Raw genomic sequence first — 5,248 nt, 5'->3', positions numbered from 1 at the left:
AAACTCTCCTTTATCAAATGGTTGGCCGGATGGTGTGGGTAGTAATGCCCAATACTTTTTCAAGTTTCTCTTCTCAAGAGTTTAGGCATGCAACCCTATGATTAGTAGGGTATGATTGTGTTCCCTTCAATTAAATGAACACAACATAACCAACTCCTATATTCTTCATTTACACGGCTCAAGGGGACTAAAAATGGTCCATTTTAAATTTGTCAATTGCCAATTTGTATAGTGTGACATATTGGACATGTTACTAGACATGTTGTTTAATAATGCATTTTTAACTAATTAAAAATCATTATATAACGAAATAAATCACATACAAAAATTAACTAGTAATTCATGATTACAAGTACTTAAAATAGGTCATAGAATTATAAATCACAACAACTTGTATTTATAATAAATCATTCATTCTTATTTTAATTGTTTCATAAACAATAAATAAACCTAAGTAATAAAACAATTTAATTACTTAGCACGAATCTTATTTAATCGAATTACAATAAGATACGTATTTTCACTCACAAAATCATCCGTTCAATTTTAAGGAATTAATTAACTTGTATCAACATACAATTAATTAATTAATCAATTAAGAGTGTTACCCTAGAGGTATGACCTTAAGGGATCAACTGATCACCACCGTCATACGATAGTAATGCCAAACTCTAGCCAGCCAATCATTACCAATTCATGTGGATCAGTTGACAATAAAAAATACTTTCCCTCATGCATTCTTATTATGAGATTTAAACATGTGATCGCATTATTGTCGAGGAAACATACTCCAACAAACACAACATCCAACATACGCAATAGAACATTAGTAAATACATAGCGATCCCATGACACACCCCATAGTGACCGGTTTAAAGTTGTAGGGCGAGATCGCGAATTCAGGACGTCTCCCAAGCCTTTGCATTAGCTCCTAACAACTCCTACTCGGGTTCATTTTATTTTGACTCCCTAGATTCATTGTATTCATTAGTTACAGGTTCCAAAATCGTCGTTCTGATACCACTTTGTAACACCCTCACACACCCAGTGCCTTACCAAGACAACCTAATGCATGAACGTGCTACCATCTCGGTTAACCGAGGCAATGAATATCTAATAGACCGTAATAGAACGTACTTTAATAGATAAGTTTAAGTGATTACAACTAAACCAACTGTAAAGTAAAGAATAACTGTTCTAAAACCAAACTACAACTAAAGTAAGAAAAGGTCTCATGATAACACAGCGGAAGACTACTATCAGACTCGTGGCGACTCCAGCCCCAGCTAATCCCGCACGCATCCATTGTATACCTGCTAGACAACTGCTCACCACCCCCGAATGGATCATCGCAGTTTTTAAAACATTTAAACGGGGTCAGTTACTGATTACACAAAATAAGATACATAATATATAAGATACAACACACACATTACTCAGACACCATCACAACTCCAAACACCTGACTACACACTAAAGTGTGTAGTCCTGCCAGAATATCCATCGCAACAGATATTCGTCGCCGCGAGTGGGTGACCGCAGCTGTTCCCACCTAAGCCCAGCTCATCTCATCCGAACGATAACCCATGTTCCTTAATGTGCACATCCTCTATGTGGCGGGTTTCACAGAGGGCGAATCAAGGGCGTGAAGCCACTCCCGCAAGTGACTCCACTCAGTCAAGGATGCACCTCGAGAACCACAGATAGACAATCACAACCAACTACAAAATTAACAATCACCAATTCCAATATGATATAGACAAATATTATTAATCAACAACCACCAACATTCAATCAACCAACCAACATATATGTAACCAATAACCGAGTAGGAAATCCTACCTGGAATTAGCAAATTACCAAGATCGTCACAATTAGCTAATCAAAACCGTTCTTCAATGCAATCAACTCCTATAATCACACAATCATACAATAACTATCTAATACACCACATACTCCCAAAAACCACCAAAATTCCCAATTAGGGTTTCGACCAAACTCAATGAAACGACATAAAAACTGTACAAGGATCTTACTCACAATGCGACAGTCTTAGCGGCGTAAAGAACTCAACGATCCGACGACTCTAGCCTTTAGGATTTGATAGCAATGTGAGAAGGGAAAGCTACGTAACTTGTGTTCTCTTGTGAAAAGTTTAGAATGAAGTGAGAGTGAAAAAGAAATGACGAAATATGTTTTTATAATCTTCTCGTGTTGTTATCAAATCCCGACAAATAACCCGTAAAAAGTAACTTACTCGATCGAGTAAGTTACTTACTCAATCAACTTCCCCCTACTCAATCGAGTGCCACGCATACTCGATCGAGTACAGATCAGACAGACTACTGATTTGTAACCAAAACTCACTTACTCGACAGAGTAAGCCTCACTCGATAGAGTACCCAAAGACATAGAAAACCGTAGTATTACAGTCTTCCCTCCTTAAACGGAACTTCGCTTTCGAAGTTCCAACCCATACTCAAAACAAACATACTAACTAGATCAAGACACAACAACGCAACTAAAAACTCAAAACGAAACCTCAACCTATAAAACATGAACTCTTAACATCAACTCCACCAACTATGCCTACCTCCACAACATGGCTCACGATATTGTATCCACCACATTATAGTCTCTCGACACCAACTCCATACACTTCCAAATACCATCCACAAACGCCACTAGCTTCGTCTCAGTAACATATTATCCACTAGAAAACACAATATCAGAACAATTTACCAAGCAAGATCAACCACCAAACGGAGTGTTACATTCTGCCACCCTTAAAAAGAACTTCATCCTCGAAGTTTACTAGAAAACACAATATCAGAACAATTTACCAGGCAAGATCAACCACCAAACGGAGTGTTACATTCTGCCACCCTTAAAAAGAACTTCATCCTCGAAGTTTACTCGCACTCATAAACATCATCATCCAACTATCAACACTATCGAACTTATAAACATCATCATCCAACTGTCAACACTATCAAAATACTCTCCCATTCCTAAACATCGCACCACTACAAGCACGACCATGATCTTTAATAATATCAACCACAACACAAATCCATCCTTTATTCTACAAGAAAGCTCAAACTCCCAACTATACCGCAACATGTACAACCATCAAGCTCTCTTTGTCACATCTTACTCCTCTTAGGATAAATGTTACGTCCTCGTAACTCACCAATACTAGATCCTTTGCTCTACTTGCCAAAATTCTCATCACCACCGCATGTCAACAATAACCAACTATAACCTCAACACCTACAACCATTCCTACATCCAGGTCTCTCTTCCTCTAACATTTCTCATATCTCAATTCATTCTGCACTCTATCTAATCTATACCGTAAAATCCTCAGCGAAATCACCACACCAACTCTTTAACATTACCGCAAAACAACATACTCCTCTATACATGCGCTTATCTCCATAATCATAATTCGCGATCCACAATTGTTACACACACTCTCTCACTAGATCCTCAAGCTCTCCCTTTATTACCACAACTCATACGCAACTTAACATGATACTAATTTCCAACATCCTATACTCACTGTCCTAATAAAAGATTATGAACCACCTGCAGCTTCCAGATCAGTACAACACATGTTCCACAAATCATTTGCCATTACTATGTCAACCAATGCCCCTTCTAGAAGAATATCACAAGTACTCCAACAACCTCTCGCAACTGTGTCCCATCAACAAGATATCACCATACCATGACAACAACGGAAACTTACACAACTCTCTTCCATATCATAATCTACCCTCAATTCCAAGCTGAAACTGGTAAGACACATCAATAAACAAAACAACCATCTATCTGTCCAAACCAAAACTCGTAGGAAACAACAGTAAACAAAACAACAATGTATGTATAACTGGTATGTACTTTCGAAAACTCGTATCGTAATCATCCCTCCTACCCCTCCACAACCGATGAAGGCATCGCAACACCGCCACCAATAGCCGCACGGCATTGCGAAAATACTCGCATCACAACATGAAGTACCGTGCCCGGATAACGACACTACCAAGCTCAAATAGGCATATGATATTAGCATGCCAAGATTTGGGACTACCGTCCCTCATATTAAAACACACTAATCACATCAACAACCTACTACTTACATTAGTCTACTTATCATTTCATCACATGCTAACACATTCTATGTAATACCCGTCCTTTTAGGGACCCTTTGACCATCGTTGACTGACCTTGGGAGCGGGAATAGTTCTTAGGGGTGCGTGCCAAAGCTATCTTGGGTTACGAGTTATGAGTGGTACTCGATAGAGTAGAGGCTACTCGATCGAGTAGCGTGGTTACTCGATCGAGTATGTGAGGTACTCAATCGAGTATCGGGTTTTCAGCGAGGGTTTTTAATCGCGTTTTGTTAAATCCGCAAATCATTTCTGCCTCATTCCTTCTATCCTCTAGTCGCCCCCTTTCCCTTCCTTTCACCATAAAACCTCCATGGAAGCCTTTTAAAGGTCCTTGTGCCTTAAGAGAGCATAGCTTGAGTCGGGTAGTGGTCTTTTGCCGGATTTCTCCTTGTAGGTATGTTGTCATCATCATCCGTATCCTTGCCTTTACAATTAGGGTTTGCTTGATAGTAATAGGTGATTGTGTTGTGGTTATAGGCTTTGCTTGATTGCTGGATATGCCATATGTTGGCATGGATTGGTTGCAGTTTCGTAAAGGTAGGTTCGCCTACTTAGTTTCTGTAGATAGTCTAGTGTGTCGATTGTTGTGTCGTTGTTGTTGTATTGCGATTGTGCTGTGTGGCAGCGTATATAAAGTTATGATTGCTGATTGTTTGTCTCTGGTTCTCGAGATGCGTTCTCGGCTGAGTGGAGTCACTTGCGGGAGTGGCTTCACGCCCTAGTTTCGCCCTTCGTGGAACCCGCCACGGAAGGGAATGTGCACATGAATGGGACAGAGTTATCGCTCGGTATGATGAGCGGGGATTTGGTGGGTACCGCTGCGGTCCCCCACTGGCAGGGCTGGTCCAGTGGACAGTCGGTAACGGAGATTGACTGGAGTGGGTGTGATTATGGGTGGGTGATTGTGTTGGATTGTATTGTTAGATGTTGTTGGCATTGTTGTGGCTTATCTCAGTACTGACCTTGTGTGGTTGTCTTGTTGTTTTATGTGTCTCCCGTGATCCCTTATGGTGAGCAGTCTGTCTTAACAGGTGTTGATATTGTTGGTAGCTGGAGTCCGGGCAGGGATG

The sequence above is a fragment of the Silene latifolia genome, chromosome Y (genome assembly GCF_048544455.1).
Source record: "Silene latifolia isolate original U9 population chromosome Y, ASM4854445v1, whole genome shotgun sequence".
NCBI classification, from domain to species: domain Eukaryota; kingdom Viridiplantae; phylum Streptophyta; class Magnoliopsida; order Caryophyllales; family Caryophyllaceae; genus Silene; species Silene latifolia.
Note: the sequence above shows the minus strand (reverse complement) of the source record.